This window comes from Cupressus sempervirens, chromosome 7 (genome assembly GCF_028749045.1).
Source record: "Cupressus sempervirens isolate cs-2001-9-10 chromosome 7, ASM2874904v1, whole genome shotgun sequence".
NCBI lineage: Eukaryota > Viridiplantae > Streptophyta > Pinopsida > Cupressales > Cupressaceae > Cupressus > Cupressus sempervirens.
The window spans coordinates 59,015,211-59,034,891 of NC_143124.1; positions in this window are offsets into that span (position 1 = coordinate 59,015,211).

Below are 19,681 nucleotides of genomic sequence, written 5' to 3' on the forward strand. Positions count from 1 at the left end.
TAATGAGCTTCCAATTTTTTTTGTTGGCTTGTTAGTGGTCAAATAGAATCTATGGGAATGCATGAACTCAAGTAGCATTCATTGTGAGTTGGTGGGTTTTTACATGTCAATGTTGAAGTCTCCAGTAATGATGACCTTTGCATTGTGTGGCAATGTGGAAATAACATTTTCTATAAGGTTAAAAAGCTCTTCAATAGGTGCTCTTGGTATCATGTAGACATTTGTGATGCATAGTCAATTTCCAAGATGTAAGAGATCAGTGGTTATCAATTCCAAATGCTTTGTTGCAAACTTTTTTGTTTGTAGTGATGTAATTATTTTTGCATGACATGTCAATAGCCCATGTATGGACATTGCAAAATACTAGTTGAAACACATGGTAAGAAATTTGAGGTGATATTGTGTCATATGTTTGGTTTCTTGAAGGCAGAGTACAATTGTATTTATTAGATCGTGGTCATGGGTTATTTCTTGACCATGCATTGTGAAGCTTTGTGTATTCAAGGAACATATAATGAAGTGGTTTGGTGGTATGGAGGAAAGGCTATATAAAGGATTCCATGTCACAAAGATTTGGAGCTAGTCCATTTCTTTGTCTACTTTTGGGAATAGTTTGAAGTTTTGATGTTCTAGCTCATGCATAAGTTAGAGTGAGTCAATATTTTGGATGCATGATAGAGTAGTATAGACAGGACTGTGCTAGAAGACTTTATATGGATTAAATGCAAGAGTGTCCATTGTTAGTCCTTGTGCTCTATGAATATTTCATGCACATGCTAGCTAGAAAGGGAATTATGTTCATGTAACAATATTTACACTTGTCCTGATTTTCTTAGATATTTTTAGTATTGGTGTCCAATATGGAGAAATAGAATTTGTGTACAAGGATTGCATCTTCTAGCATTGTAATTTTCCAATGGTGGGGTTGTTGAATTGTATCGATGCAATACTTAGGTTCTCAAATAAATGCAGTTGGAAGATTGTGTCAACTCCGTTGACTAGCCTGTCATGCACCTCTAAATTTCTTGCTATTAGTTTGATCTAAATTCCTAGTTTGATGTATATTATACTAGATAGTGATGATCTCTCTACTTGGAAATGGTCAGGGTCAATTGGTGTGTCTTTTCTATCAATTTCTTCGAATATGTAAAGCTTTGTGGGAAAATAGTTTAGTATTTTCCTATTGTGTTTGTTAGCAGCTAAGCTTCTTTGAAACAAAGAAGGAAATCTTATATCATTTGAAGGTAGCTTGTGACACATTCTATTCATGTAGATGAGGTCTTGATCTATTTGTTGGTTATTTCTAGCACAGTTTAATATGGAGATGAATTGCTCATATGTTTTCCTAATAACATTGTTTAGTTCAAAGTTGAGCACACTGTTGAACTAGAATGTTTATGGTAGCTTTTCATTATTTATTATTGGCTATTCAAATATCCAAGCATCACAAATAGGTTGTGCTTGGTACAGGTCACCGTAGAATATTATATCAATATTTCCAAAGGGCTTTGTTGGTGTGTGCTTGATTTGGTGTAGTCTTCTATCAATTTTTTACAACATTCAGGAGCCAATGAGTGAAGCTTCATCAATGACCAAGATTTGGAGTTGTTCAAGTCTTTTTCTTAAGTTTTCTAGTGTATTTAAAGAATTGTATGGTAGGTGGAAGATGAAGTTTGCAGTTATGCTACTTGTATTGAATGTTTCTTTTCCTATAGAGGCTACAATAATGCCCTTGGGTTTGAGTGGTTCACTATCTAATTTCTTATCATAGAAATGTATAAGTTCTTCAAAGAGAACTTTTGCTATGAAGTTTTTCCCTGTGCTAGTGTTGCTTGTCAAGAACAAGTGTCGTGGCTTATGAGGTGCAAGTTTTTTTAACATTAGTACATCTTTCAATATGATCTATTATTGTCTATTCAACTATCTTTGCAACTTGAAGTATTCATCATTACTAAGGAGGAATGGGTGTGCAATTTCTAAGTGTGAAGAGTTGTGAATTTCATGTGTAGACTTTGGAGTTTTATAATGTTTAAGGTCAGCCATGATATCATATCTATCTATGACGTTGTGGTGGTTTAGTTTGTGTAGCTCACTATCTAAGTCTATTGTTAGCTAGTTTCCATTGCTAGTTCATATTGTAGCTTGTTCGATGTCCCCCCATTTGGTTTCTACCTATGCTATAAACATTTGTTTAGTATTTGTGATCTAGTTTCAGTTTGTATGGAATGTTGCACTCCATGTTTGTTTCCCAAGTAATGGTGCTTGTTTAGTATTTTTGAAAGGAGTATATAGCATAAGTTTTTCTCAACAATAGTTTTCATAATTGATATGTGGGTTGTACCTTACATAGCATATGAAAAGTAGCCTTTTTCTCTTTTTTGTATGTGTTGTATGGCTAGAGTAAAATTTTGTGTACTCAACTAATGATAAGTTGTCTAAGTGTGTTGGGCAATGCATATACTTGTCTACTGTAGAGGCATACATAATGTTTTCAGAGTTGGCTGGTTCTTTTGCAAGTAGCTTTGGACTTTTTAACATTAGGTCTCTATTCTCTACTGGTGCAGTATTGACAAAGATAGTTTTCCACGAGTTCTTATGTAGTGGCAATGAAAGGATAGGGTGGATGGCTTGTCAACTAGACATTTTTTGATAGTTTAGGAATGTGTTGCCTAATTTTTATATGAATTACACCTTATCATTGTAAGTGTATGTGAATTTCTCTCATAACTATCAAAATGAAAGTGAGTGTGTTCAATCATGCTTGGTCATGTATGAACTATAGTAAGATGTTGTAGCATATGCATCGAAGATAAATTGTGTATATATGTTTGCATTCCATAGTTGGGTTACCTCTTTGGCAAATAGATTTATCCAAATATCAGTTGGGCATCATTGTAGGAGGACAATTTCTTGTGTCAATATTGATTGCAATATCAAGATGTATTCTATTTCATTTATTTGGAAATCATCTAAGAAGTTCTCAAACATAGTTTCCTTTGTATATTTCTTTTTTCTAATTGTGTGAAGATGTTTTTTGCTTTTTTTTTTAGGGTGCTAGTAGTGACTGCTAGGGGCTCTAATATTTTTCTCCTTCTCATTGGGGGCAATGGGAAGTTGAATCTACAAGATGACTTTTTTTTTTTTGCACATTCTAGTATGATGATGTATTTGCATTTTTGACAAATTTGCATCTAGTAGTGTTGTGTCACTTGAAATGTATTTGTAAATAAAGTTTTCAATGACAGTGTTTGGGCAATATCCATATATGGGTGCATCCTTTATCTAGAGCATGAAATGGACATGTTCATTCCTTGATTTTGGAATTTGGTTATGAAGAAGTAATCTGAAATTTTGCGAAATCTTTTGTGATTCTTTAGCATCATCTTTTTGAATGCCTTGATTCTATGGTTGAAATAGTGACTGTAAAGGACTTGGTTTCTTCTACTTTCAAAGTCTAGGTCTTTGTCTTCTAAGTTGTCATTTTCCCCAACAGTAGAGGGCATCAGGCACAATGCATTACATAGTGGGAGCCAAAAATGTTCTGGACTTGTCAAGGTGACAAAGAAAATCATGGGGCCTAGTTGTCTTATCATTGAAAATATGTTTTTCCCAGTGCATTCTAAATAATCAGGAGAAGTACGAGTGCTTCTTAGAGAGAAAAACCCTAATGGTGATCTTATGAGTCTTTTTAGGTTGGTGGGGTTATGTACACCTTTTGCAGTTAACTTTTTCCCTTGTAGCTTGCCTTTTCATATGTACTGACCCCTACTAGTGATGATGTTTGGTGGATAATGATTTTGATCACTTTGAAAAAGATATTTGTTATATGTGTGGAAAAATCATTGTCCTTATGCATAAGTTCCCATTTTTCTATTTTCTAATATGAGAACTTGTTTGTCATATGCTTTGGTCAAGCAGATCCATAAAAGAGTGTTGGTAAATTCATTTACTCTAAATAGGTATCCTGGAATATACCTAGAGGTCTACATCCTTCAGAAAGAGAAATTTTAATTATGGTTGTGTCAAGATCTTTGATGGATTGTTTCATTAAACTAGTAAATGAGTGATTCAGTTATGGGTTCTTCACCATATTCAGCTAATGTTTCATTTGCATCTGTGTCTTCTTCTATGTCTTTTTCCTTGTGTTTTTTATTGTTATTAAAGAGGCTTTCCTAGTCACTTTTGATTGATATGTTCTCTTTCACATATAGTGATGTTTTTAATAGCTTTTCTAAGGCATGCATGACATGTGTAGGGATGAACATTGCCTTGTGCATAAGCACTTTCGTATTCTAACTTGCACTTTAGTTAGACTGCTATTGTTTTACCTTCATCCATTTGTTTAGGAAATGCTTGTTGGACTTTATCAGAATCCACTGGTACATTGATTATTGTACCATTTAATCCATATTGTGCCCTTTTGTATCCTAGTTGTTGAATTTGTGCAAAAGAAATTCTAAGTGAGACTAGTCTTTCTTCTAATGTGGTCAATCCATGAAGGAAATCGATTCATGTATTGTTTTGCATGTTATATGGCAATGCAAAGGCAAGGAATTTACCAAGTGTCATAGAATCTATACATCACTTGCAAATAGCTTGGCCTAATGAAATCATCTTCATGTTACTTGAAATAGATATCAATGACAATTCATGTACCGATGTTTCATTGACCTTGTATAGGTCCTTATGGAAGCATAGCATTTCATAGAGAGTGCATGATTGCATGGGTACATCATGAAGACTACGTAGGTATAGCCTAATTTATTTTTCAACTACATTGTTTGTAGTACTTTCATGTGCAGGTCTAGAAAGGTAGTGAAGTTGCCTCAGCTAACAAAAGGAAGTTTTCCTTTTCCCTTGTGTAGGGGAGTTTTTTTTATTTGCAAATTTGTTGGGTGTAATAGGTTCATATTGTTCCACTTTCATTTTGTGTGTGTCCTTGTTGCAGATTATTGTTTTTAACAAACATAATGAATGATGGGCTAGTAGACTCTATTGAAGGAAATTTTGGAATTTGTTCTTTGGGCATGCTTGATACAACATTGTTGTAAGTACCTTGTGATGTAGAACCATTGGTAACTACCTCATTTAATGGCTCCTAATGGCAATGGCCTAAATTATTGGGAAAACATATTAAGGTAATATATCTCTTTGGTTCTTAGCAATTGTAGTATATATGAGGTTGTGGTTGTTGAGATGTTGACCATACATATATGGTTAGCTAGAATATGTGGGATAACCACAGTAAATAGTATTCAGATCCTTCAAGGCCACTTGCAAAATATAGAATCCCAATCTTAGCCATCATCCTAGCCAATGAATGAAAAATGTGTCACCCCAAAGTCCTGTTTCACTAGCTAGATTTGTTCTTGCTACTGAAATTTGCATCCTATATAAGTAGGTGGTTGGATCATGTATGATGTGCAAGTCATATAGTATTGATGGGTGTAGTTCATGTTGTAAGAATCTTAGAGAAACAACACAAACATTGTGTAGGGATTCCAAGAAATAGCTTACAAGTCCATTGTGAAGCTTTTTGGTTGTGTATTGGCCATGAAGCAAGACATGTATTCTGTCAAACAAGCAGTCACCAACAATGTAGTTGAATGAATTAATGTAGAAGAAATGGTGATTTTATAGAGCTTGGTCAATTAATAGTATATGTGGTTGGGAAGCTAATTTAGATGACTTATATGTCTCTACTATGATAGGAGTTTGTGGGTTCTATTTTTTTTGGCATGATCTCTTTGGTGACATATTGTTTGTTAAGCCTAAGGAGGTCTTAGAAATATTAGGTTTAAGAAAATAGAAGGCTATTACAGAGAAAGTGTTCCCAATTACGAAAGAAGATTTTGTAATACTTATGTTTTTAGTTGTATTTATAAATGAGCTTAACTATGAGTAGTATGCATTACAAAGCACATATAGAAACATCATTTTAGAAAAATTGCAAGCTTATGGCAATGGATGACTTATCTAAAATGTTGTAGATGGAGAGGTTGAAGAAATGTTGGGAGCATGAACAACCTACAAGAAATGACAACATGTGAGATCCTTAGTGAGTTTTATTAGATAACACATGTGTGTTAGGGAGGCTTAATACTAACAAACATAATAGATAGGAAAAAATGTAGTAGTCATGTGTGGTAGTTAAAAAAAATTCAAATCAAATATAGACAACTTTAAATTATTTCTACTATTACTGTTGTATGATAGTTTTTAGAAAAAAATAATTTCAAAATCATTTTTTGGCTATGACTAGCAGTTTGAGGAATATTCTATGGTGAATAAGGGGGAATTTACATGAAGATTCTTTCCATCAGGCATATATTTAGGAAGTGGACTTAAAATTTTAATTGAAGCATGAGCAATAATTTGAGTACTTGAGATCACCCTAAAGCATGCTCTATTTTTGAAAAAAAAAAAGTGGTACTAGATTAGAAGCTATAAATCATTCCCTGAGAGGTACAAATATGCACATGCATCTAGACATGGTCACAAAAGCTAAGATAGAATCCATTGTTAAAGCTAATAAGATTCCAAGAGACTTTTTGGGATAGTAAGTTTTTACCTATTGAAGAATAAAATTGAAATGTTCAATGTGATTTTGATGTAATATCATCTCTTAAATTTTGATGTGTTGGGAGGCATCATTTAAATTCTAGCCTCTAAACAACCAAGATAACTTCTGGATTAACTACAAAAGACTCTAAGCTTTTTCTTTTAATGGTAGTCCTTAAGAATGGATAAAATTTTGTTCGAAATTAAATAAATGGGTTTTCTAAGTTGGTGGGTGTGCACTTTGGAAGATTATAGCCAAGGAAGAACAGAGACTTATATATGATTTGGCCAACAATGAAAAGGGATTAGAGAAAGCAACCATTAGAGGAGCTTATGAGTTCAAAAAAGAAAAGAATGCTCTGATAAATCAAAGCTAAGACATGTGGAGCTGCCAAGAGCTCTTATAAATTTGCTCACTATAAGTTACAGAATGCCATGAGCAATCACTGCTCACTTCACATTCATTCACAAAAACTCAGTATGTTATTGCATACTCTAGAAAATCTTTTTGTTGTTTCTCACAAAATTGATATGTTTTTTTGGAGCATTAGAAGCCAATTGGAAAGACATGCGATGGTGGAATGCATAATATTATTTTGTAATTATTCTATTGATATGAATGTTTGAATGGACATGTTTCTCTTGCAATAGATTTAACATTGGATGGGTGCATTACAAATATATATTATTGATATTAGTTTGTATTCACCCATGTTGTAGGGTTGTGTACACTATAACATTGGCTTGGTGTTTCCCGATGTTGGTTGAGAAGACTTTGACAATAATCTACTATAGAAAAAGACATACAAGGAAGGCTTTTGAGCATTATGCATCTACACTATTATGGAAATGAGGTGAACTAATATGTTTTTCTAAAGCATTAGAAGCCAATTTGAAAGACTTGCTATAGATATAGTGGAAAAGGTCAATAATGAAGACCTTGATACAACTACAAAACTTTTAGAATGGTTTGAGAAGAAGTTTCAAGGAATGGTCAATGAGAAAATATCTAGTGAGATAACACTAACTCAAGTTGCATTGACAACTAAGGTTGAAGAGGTGAAGAAGATACTTGAGAATATATTCTCATTGTACATAAAGCTATGTAATCCTACACTTTTCACTCAAGAGACTACGAGTCATATTTTAAGTCTGGAGAGAAACCTCAACATATTAGGTACTAAGCTATCTCATAACCCAGCTCAAAGTGAGAAGCATTTCTAAAAATTGCTTTAGATACAAAGTCAATTAGTTGTACTGGCAGTAGATGAGGCTATCATAAGAGCCAAATTGACATGTATATAGGCATCCCTTACCCCACACATGGAGATACTGCACAAGGAACTAGGTTATACTGAGACTCTACTGAAGAAAGACCCCAATCTTTCTACTTTAGATGGCCTAGTGCACCTTACTGCCGAGCTTGCAATCCAAATCAAGTGATTGGATGTTGCATGTGACAACTGGGATGCAGCCCTCAAGATTATAATGGATGTCCATAGATCTTAATTGGACAAACACACTATACATGTATAGCCCATTTGACATAAGTGTCAAAAAAGGGGAGAATAAAGAAAAAGGGAGATATAACAATAAATGGGGCAAAATAAAGAAAGGGGGAGATAGAAATAGAAGAAGATAAAGAATGGTGGAGATAAATCATTGAAGAAAGCATCAAGAAAATAGATGCAAATATGAGTTAAGATAGAGCATATCAGATGAAAGAGTATTAGATACAATGCATTAATGTCAAAGGGAGCATAGATTTTGGATACAAAATAGACACATTAACTCAGGGGGAGTTATCAATTTTGAGGTATATAGGTTATTGTATAATTTTGAAAATTTGAATGTTTTGTATATAAGCCAAGTCATGGATATGTTATGCTCAAGAAGACTAAGGTTGATTATGTATATTCAAGTGTTTTTGACACTCATCTCAAAGGGGGATATTTTTTATCTCAAATTTTTTTTGACAAGTGAGTGTCAACACACTTAAGCCATTTACTTAGTTCATGCCAAACTAGTAATACATGTTGAGCACAATGTGTAAATGTTAGACCATGCCAAGTTGCAATAAGTGCCGAGACACTCATGTGCCAAGTCACTTAAGTGTCAAGCAGATAGACCATGCCAAGTGATTCAGGAGCCAAGTAAATAGTGGATGCTGAGTAATGCAAGTGGTGAATCATAGTACACAAAATAATGCATGTCGAGCATCAAAAACTTCATATGATGAGTGCCACAGTTTTGACATATTTGTTTGTAATGGCACAAACAACTATGTAATTTTTTTTTTTGACTTTAGGATAGATTACGATCTTTTGGAGATAAAGACGAATCTATATTTGGATTCCCTATGCAATTGGATGTAGCCAATCAAAAAATAGGAAGGTTTAAGCAACAATATGGATAAATCTTAGCAGTGGATTCATACCTAACCCTAAGCCACCTAAGTCTTCTTAAAGAGGATGAAGCCCTAAATTCTTTATAACGAGTGAGTAATCAAATTAGAGGAGTGAAAAAGATAATTTGTAGAGCATTCAAGGTGACTTAGAATTAAGAGTGAATTATTGAATTAGTTAGAGAAGAACATAGGAAAGAGAGAATGATACAACATTGAGACATCTCATCATGAAGGATCAATTAGACATTGTGTAGAGGTGATCTATCATCATTCAAGAAAGTGCCAATCATAGGATCCATGCTCAAACATTTTAATTAGTGATTTTAGTTAAATCTCTTAATAGAGTAGTCCTAACAGGTTCTATGAAATCCTTTAGTAAGGTGCTTACTTAGTTGTAAGTTGAAATCCTCTAACCAGGCACACTTGTACCAAGGTATTGATATCCTCTAACAAGGTGACACCTAATAGTCTTTGTAAGTCTTTAATAGGGAAAACCTTTCATATGTTAGACCATAATTCATGGTAAAATCATTGTAACGTTCATTGGATACACTTTATTGCTGCAATAGAGAAGATTTGTGGGTGTCATTCCCACCTCGATTTTACCTTCTCACTTGGAGGGTTTTTGGGTAATCATATATGGTGTTATGTGTGTGATTGATTACATGTTTACATGATTTAGATGCATATGCTTTATATGTTATTTCATCTTATTTGCTAATGCATATGATGAATGAATGGTGAAATTTTTATGGGTCCAAGTTTAAACTACTGATTCATCACTCCCCTCGCCCCTCAGAAGTTTACTCTTTCCCCTTGTAATTTCAACACCTCCTTCATAATACTCTATCAAATATGAAATGTTGAATACTCATGAAATATTAAATTTAGTAGGCAACTCCACTTCAGAGGCATTTCCAGAATCATGCCTTTTTACTACCTTGCATGGTTCAAACTTCATCATTTTTAGCTTATTATACCTACCCACTAAAAAATGCCCCTTTCTCAAATGAACCATGACTTCATCTCTAATTATAAATTCGTTATACCTCCTTTTCATATTTAACTTAGCCTTGTACTATGTATTCATCTTTGTAATGTGCTTCCTCACCTTTGTATGGACGTTCTTCAAATGTTTAGAAAATTCTTCTGCTTCAACACTACTTATCTCTCCTTTGTCCAACTGCCTCAATTTAGAAGCATTTATGGGATTATTTCTATATATAATTTGGAATGGAGATTTACCAATACTCCTATTGAAATAATTATTATATGAAAATTATGCCTATGGTAAAATTAGATCCCATCCTTTTGGTTTATCTCCAACCAAACATCTCAGTAAGTTTTCAAAAATATGATTCACAACTTCTATCTACCCATCAGTTTGTGGATGATGTGATAAATTGAACTTCAAAGATGTCTTCAATATCTTCCACAATGTATGCTAGAAATACCCAACAAACTTGGTATTTTGATTTGAAACTACACTCTTGCGCAGATCATGTAGTCTCACTAGTTCTCTGAAAAATAACTCTGCCACATGAACAACATCACTAGTCTTCTTGCAGGGAATGAAATGTGTCATCTTTGAAATTTTTTCAACCACCACAAAAATAGAATCATGCCTTCATTGAGTCCTCAGTAATCCAAGAACAAAATCTATGCTCACATCCTCTCATGGCTTCTTTGGTACATGTAATTTCTGATACAACCCTGTATTTTGCTTTACCCCTTTTTCCATCTAACATACTCTATAACTATGTAAAAATTTCTTCACATCTTGCTACAATTGTGGCCAATAATAGTTCTTAGGAACCAAATAAATGGTTTTATCTCTACCAAAGTGTCCTATGAATCCTCCACTATGCTTCTCCTTCATGAGATTCTTTCTCATTGAACTTCTTGGAATATACAATTGGCTTCCTTTGAACAACACACCATCTTGCATTATAAAATCCAACCACTTTGTACTGTCAAGAGTAACAAGTTGTGTATAAGCCTTCCACATTTCACCAAAACTAGGATCCTTTGGATACAAATTAATGAGTTCCTTGAACCCAACCACCTCAATCTGCATCTCTGCTATTAAAAGTTGTCTTGTAATAAGAGCATCTAAAACTATATTAGATTTCCCACTCCCATGTTTAAAAAAAAAATGTGTAACTCTATAAAAACTCAACCCACTTCAAATGCCTTTGGTTTCAATTTTCCTTGACTATTAAAATATTTCAAAACTTGATGATTAATATACATAACAAACTCCTTAGGAAGAAGATAGTGTATCCACTTCTTAAATGCCTAAACTATAGCATAAAACTTTGCATCATAAAAAAATATTTTCTTTTTGCATCATTCAATTTCTCACTGAAACAACAAACAAGTCTATCTTCTTGGCTCAAAGCAACTCTTATTGTAGCACTACTAGCATCAGAATCTACTTGAAACGCCTTCCTAAAAGCTAGAAGTGCTAAAACAGATTGCTCTTTAACATTCTATTTCAATAGATTAAATCTCTTATATGCTGCTACAATCCACTTAAATTCTTTCCTATCCCCCTCATTGTTTCAGTCAAGGGTCCACAAATGCTACTAAAACCTCATATGAAATTTTGTAAAAAATAGTTAGTCCATGAAAAGATCAAACCTCTATAGCACTCTTTGGAGTAGGTCATTCAGGGATAGCCTTCATTTTCTCTGGGTCAATTTTCAAACCTTCTATTGAGACTACAAATCTCAGGTACACAAACTCCTTCACAAAGTGACACTTCTTTAGGTTTATAAGCTACTTTTCTTTCCTCAACTTATCAAACACCTTTCAAATATGCATCAAATGCTCCTCCAATGTCTTACTAAAGATCAAAATATCATCTAGGTAAACAATGACAAACTTACCTTGAAACTCCTTCAGTACTTCATTCATGAGCCACATGAAAGTTCTTGGTGCATTAGTCAGCCCAAAAGGCATGACTAACCATTCGTACAATCATTCACTTTTCTTGAAAGAATTCTTCCATTCAACTCCTTCTCTAATGTGAATCTAATTGTATCCACTCTTTAGATCTATCTTTTTGAGATACATAGCTCAACTCAAATAGTCCATAATATCATCCATCCTTGGCAATGGAAATCTATACTTGATTTTGATCTTGTTAATAGTGTGAGAATATATGAAAATCCTCCATTATCTATTCTTCTTTGGTTCTAATACTTTTGGTATAACACATGGACATAGACTCTCTTGAATTAACCTCCTTTGTAACAACTCGTGAACTTGTTTGTTTAACTCTTCACTTTTCACTAGTATCATTCTATGTGTTGCCTTGTTTGTATAACTAGCTCCTAGAAACAAATCCATCTTGACTGATCTTCCTCACTAGGGCTAATCCATTAGGTACTCTATCTGACACAATATTAGAATACTCTCCCAACATATCTACAACTTTTGCATGTACTTCCTCTACTTCTTCTTTACCATCTTTTAAAATTATAGAAAAATACATATGCTCATGCTTCATACATTCAAGAAACTCCTTTCCATCAACAAAACATATTCTATTAGTACTACATACTTTTTCTTATTTCTCCTTCAACAGCTTCAATTTATGTTTCACTCCATCCTTGGTTAGATTGTATGTATTTTCTCACCCATCGTGTACAACATGTTTGTCAAACTACCACATCCTATCGATAATATGGCATTTTCTATCGTAGAGATAATTGGATCTCCAATTTCAAACTCTCGATCATCAAGAAATGCCCGACACTCCTTGTCCTTGAGAGATTTATGGAGTGGTGCAGCCACTGTTTCTTTCACGTTAGGGCCGCGGTGATTGATGAATGCTTCAAACAATTTTCTAGATGCAGGGAATGCTTTCCTTTCAAATTAACCAAAAGGACCACATCTCTTTTTTTCTTGGTGCGATGAGGAGGAAGACGCCATGAACTCAAGCGCCAAAGAAGATGAAGAGTAAAACTCAGAGTGCACAGACCTTCATTAAAGCATATCACATCTCGACAACACAAATTTAACTCGTATCACTCAACAAGAAAATCTATAGGACAATCATTTTTTACAACCTTTGTCTATAGAGCAATCATTAGTGGCAACTGCTACCCAGCCAGTTATGGCATGTGTGCAATGGCTACGCAGCCAGTTCGTTCGACATGGCTGGGTATGTCCATGACCATCAAATCGTTGCATTATGTCCCATTGCTCATTTTTATAAATGACCACTTCTAAAAACAATTTAAAATAATAAAAGATTTTAAATTTGAGGAGTTTATGAAAAAAAGATTACTCAAAACCAAGGTTTTATTTAAGTATATTATATAGTTTTGTTTTTTTGATGGAGGGTTTAGACCTACAAGCTACTACCATTTGAAGATTTAAGAATGCGGTATGTTGTCAAAATCACTTGGGCACAATCTCGACCTCATCCCTGGTGAGCTCTCTGTGAGTCGTTCAGCTTCACCATAGACCAAGGACCCATTAACATTATATGATTATTTATATATACATGTATACATATGTATATATATACATATATGTATACATGTATATAGATGTACATATACATATATACATGTATATGTATAAATGTATATGTACATATATACATGTATATATATGTTCATACATATGTATATATGTATATGTATATGTATATATGTATATATGTATATGTACATATATACATATGTATATGTATATGTACATATATATGTATATATGTATATATATACATATATGTATATATATAATTGTTCCAAAAAAAATCAACTAGTTTTTTGAAGTTTTGAATTTGTTTAATTTTTTAAATGTTTAAATTTTTAAAATAAGATAATGTTTAATATATGAGAATTGATAAATTCATTTTGCTATTCTATTATTTATTTATTATTGAAGAGAAGAAATTCTATTATTTATTTATTATTTATATGTACTACCAAAACGAATATAGTACAACAGGGATTGATTGAGTGATTTGATTTACATGACCCACGGTGGAAGTCATTTTTGATAAATTACTTTGACTTAGAGACTAAAAAAATAAAATTATAAGTATAAATGTAATATTTTTATAAATAAATATATTTTAAAATTATACTAATATAAAATATATATATTGTCAAATAATGTATGTAATATATATATATATTTTGTACATTAGATTAGCATTTACTAAATTAATTGCTATATTTTTAAAAAAATTTCTAATATAATTTTAAATTAAATGGTAGAATACTATAATATAGTAAAATCTAAAATGAAAATTACCAATAAAAAACCATAAACGAAAAATTTATTAGAATGTACACGACGTATATATGTGTATATATGTACATATATACATGTATATATATGTTCATATATATGTATATATGTATATATATACATATATGTATATATATGTTCATATATATGTATATATTTATATATATACATATATGTATATATCTATATGTATATGTATATATGTATATATGTATATGTACATATATATGTATATATGTATATATATACATATATGTATATATATAATTGTTCCAAAAGAAATCAACTAGTTTTTTGAAGTTTTGAATTTGTTTAATTTTTTAAATGTTTAAATTTTTTAAATAAGATAATGTTTAATATTTGAGAATTGATAAATTCATTTTTCTATTGAATTATTTATTTATTATTGAAGAGAAGAAATTCTGTTATTTATTTATTATTTATATTTACTACCAAAATGAATATAGTACAATAGGGATTGATCGAGTGATTTGATTTACATGACCCGCGGTGGAAGTCGGTGTGATAATAATGAAAAATTCGATTGCGTGGGACCAGACTGGACGACATTTGTGGCGTAGTTCACGTGGGTCATAATTATGAACATGACATGACTGCACGTGAAGGATGTCCTTTTTCAAGGTTCCTTGTCGTTTGTTATGATTCCATCTTGACATCTTCCAAATGACGGACCAGTGGGAGTAAACGTGGAAGCCAAACATGGAATCTGGTACGATATAGCTGTATATTGCGTCACATCTCAATAAGTTGTGTCATAAGTCTGAATTTTTATTATTAGTCCCTACCTTATTTATAAGGCAGGGTACTAATGTTTTCTTTTGCCCCCCTGCCATTTCATTTTAGACTTTAGGTACCAAAAGACTAAAGTCATAAATCCAAGTATTTTTTAATTCATTTTTCCTACACAAAATTTTTAATTGTGATTGGCTAGTTGCTAATTTCCTGGGGAGAAAATAGATTTTTGGAGAATGGAAATAGGTAAAAAAAGGCTGCCAAAACATCAAATGCAATGCAGCGCTGGTACTCATATAAATGCAATTAATATGTTGTCAGAATATTTATAAAATTTTCTACATACTTTTGCCACATGCCGTTTGGCTCACACTCAACCTTTCAACCTTTTCAATATATTTATATATATACATATATGTATATATCTATATGTATATGTATATATGTATATATGTATATGTACATATATACATATGTATATGTATATGTACATATATATGTATATATGTATATATATACATATATGTATATATATAATTGTTCCAAAAGAAATTAACTAGTTTTTTGAAGTTTTGAATTTGTTTAATTTTTTAAATGTTTAAATTTTTTAAATAAGATAATGTTTAATATTTGAGAATTGATAAATTCATTTTTCTATTGTATTATTTATTTATTATTGAAGAGAAGAAATTCTGTTATTTATTTATTATTTATATTTACTACCAAAATGAATATAGTACAACAGGGATTGATCGAGTGATTTGATTTACATAACCCGCGGTGGAAGTCGGTGTGATAATAATGAAAAATTCGATCGCGTGGGACCAGACTGGATGACATTTGTGGCGTAGTTCACGTGGGTCATAATTATGAACATGACATGATTGCACGTGAAGGAGGTCCTTTTTCAAGGTTCCTTGTCATTTGTTATGATTCCATCTTGACATCTTCCAAATGACGGACCAGTGGGAGTAAACGTGGAAGCCAAACATGGAATCTGGTACGATACAGCTGTATATTGTGTCACATCTCAATAAGTTGTGTCGTAAGTCTAAATTTTTATTATTAGTCCCTACCTTATTTATAAGGCAGGGTACTAATGTTTTCTTTTGCCCCCCTGCCATTTCATTTTAGACTTTAGGTACCAAAAGACTAAAGTCGTAAATCCAAGTATTTTTTAATTCATTTTTCCTACACAAAATTTTTAATTGTTATTAGCTAGTTGCTAATTTCCTGGGGAGAAAATAGATTTTTGGAGATTGGAAATAGGTAAAAAAAGGCTGCCAAAACATCAAATGCAATGCAGCGCTGGTACTCATATAAATGCAATTAATATGTTGTCAGAATATTTATAAAATTTTCTACATACTTTTGCCACATGCCGTTTGGCTCACACTCAACCTTTCAACTATCTTGTCTGCTGACCAAAGCTTTGTTTATCTTTATTTATTTTTTTGTTGTCTTCACGTGTTACGTCAGCTTGGATTGGATGGGAATATACTTCTGAGTTGTGTTTTTTGTATCCTGCCTCTTCAAAATTGATGATGTTCATTGCATATGTAAAATCCAAAATAGTTTAAAAGAAGGCACTGCAAGATATTTGTTGTGAATGCACCTGTTAGCTTATTTCCACACTTTTAATGAACAACACTTACATAATGGTTTTTCTGCATTCATTGTAATAAAAATTAATAAAAGATGGACTTTCTGTAGTCATATTTTGCTTACCTTTACTGTTCTTTACCGACTGTAATAGGAAAGGAATACTCTCTGTCCTGGGTTGGATTTGATGATTTCGATTTTTAAAATATATAAATAATTTTTTGAGTTAAACAATCTTTGTATTATTATTATTATTATTTCATATTATGCAGCTTTTCTAACTGTCAAGATACTCGGAGGTGAAGCTGCTGGGACTCAAACCCAGACCTGTGGGTATTAGAACACGATTTCCAAATTATTGACTTTTAATAGTTGGTGGCTTCAAAAGTGTTATATATTTTATTAGTTTTAAAACTAAATACCGTTAAACCTAAACTGTTGAGAAACCAAGAATTATTAAAAAAAAAATTACATTCCATTATACATGTTTGGCCTCTACCTATTTCATTTTCAATGCCAATTAATTTGACAAATTCTAAATAATTTGATATAGCTAAACAAAAAATTATAATATTTTATTTATAAATTAGTGTATTGAGGTTTAATAAATATCAAATGTATCTGATAAATTAAGTGCATTTGATGTTTGTTTATTATTATTATTATTAATTGTATATGACCTTGTTGTCTTATGCAAAGAGATTTGAATTATTATTTTCTATTGAATACAATAAACAAAGTTGTGGAGGCTTCATACAACTAATAAAGTTTTAATTATATTAGTATTATTGAATTTGTTCACTCTAAGGACAATTGTGTACCTTTAGTTGGCTTTATTGTGGTCACCAAAAAATAAAATTATTATTAGAATTAACTTTGGGAAGGTTGCATAAAACCCATCACTAATAACTACAACCCCCACTATAACTCCAAAAGGCAGGGACTCCTGCTCGCAAAGAGCTCTTGTTCTTTAAGGAACCATCAGAAGCCCAGCATGACATTTAGCCCGTCGTTACAAATGCACGCTAGCTATCTATTAACTGGGCAACCTATTTATAAGCGGAACTATATATATATATTAAAAATATATAATTATAAGTATAAAATAAAAATTACTTTGACTTAGAGATTAAAAAAATAAAATTATAAGTATAAATGTAATATTTTTTTAAATAAATATATTTTAAAATTATACTAATATAAAATATATATATTTTCAAATAATGTATATAATATATATATATATATATATATATATATATATATATATATATTACATTAGATTAACATTTACTAAATTAATTGCTATAATTTTTTAAATTTTTTCTAATATAATTTTAAATTAAATGGTAGAATACTATAATATAGTAAAATCTTAAATGAAAATCACCAATAAAAAAACATAAACGAAAATTTATTAGAATGTAAAAATACATTTTGAATGTTTAGTTTAAAAACAATTTGTATGTACGTTAGATGTGGATGTTACCGAGTATTAGATGAGAATATAAGTTCATTTTTGTATATATTGATCAAACAATAAGATAAAGAAAATTATAAATAAAATATATCATTTTCAATATATTTAAATTTTTTAAATCATTTTATATCTAACTCGGTCTATTTGTTGATATAATCCTTATTATTTCTTAAGGATTGTGGGTTTAAAATAAATATATTTTAAAATTATATTAATATAAAATATATATATTTTCAAATAATGTATATAATATATATATATATATTTATATATATATATATATATATATATATATATATATATATATATATATATATATATATATATATATATATATATATTACATTAGATTAACATTTACTAAATTAATTGCTATAATTTTTTTAATTTTTTCTAATATAATTTTAAATTAAATGGTAGAATACTATAATATAGTAAAATCTTAAATGAAAATTACCAATAAAAAAACATAAACGAAAATTTATTAGAATGTAAAAATACATTTTGAATGTTTAGTTTAAAAACAATTTGTATCTATGTATATGTATAAATGTATATGTACATATATACATGTATATATATGTTCATACATATGTATATATGTATATGTATATGTATATATGTATATATGTATATGTACATATATACATATGTATATGTATATGTACATATATACATATGTATATGTATATGTACATATATATGTATATATGTATATATATACATATATGTATATATATAATTTGTTCCAAAAGAAATCAACTAGTTTTTTGAAGTTTTGAATTTGTTTAATTTTTTAAATGTTTAAATTTTTTAAATAAGATAATGTTTAATATTTGAGAATTGATAAATTCATTTTTCTATTGTATTATTTATTTATTATTGAAGAGAAGAAATTCTGTTATTTATTTATTATTTATATTTACTACCAAAATGAATATAGTACAACAGGGATTGATCGAGTGATTTGATTTACATGACCCACGGTGGAAGTCGGTGTGATAATAATGAAAAATTCGATCGCATGGGACCAGACTGGACGACATTTGTGGCGTAGTTCACGTGGGTCATAATTATGAACATGACATGACTGCACGTGAAGGAGGTCCTTTTTCAAGGTTCCTTGTCGTTTGTTATGATTCCATCTTGACATCTTCCAAATGACGGACTAGTGGGAGTAAACGTGGAAGCCAAACATGGAATCTGGTACGATACAGTTGTATATTGCGTCACATCTCAATAAGTTGTGTCGTAAGTTTGAATTTTTATTATTAGTCCCTACCTTATTTATAAGGCAGGGTACTAATGTTTTCTTTTGCCCCCCTGCCATTTCATTTTAGACTTTAGGTACCAAAAGACTAAAGTCATAAATCCAAGTATTTTTTAATTCATTTTTCCTACACAAAATTTTTAATTGTGATTGGCTAGTTGCTAATTTCCTGGGGAGAAAATAGATTTTTGGAGAATGGAAATAGGTAAAAAAAGGCTGCCAAAACATCAAATGCAATGCAGCGCTGGTACTCATATAAATGCAATTAATATGTTGTCAGAATATTTATAAAATTTTCTACATACTTTTGCCACATGTCGTTTGGCTCACACTC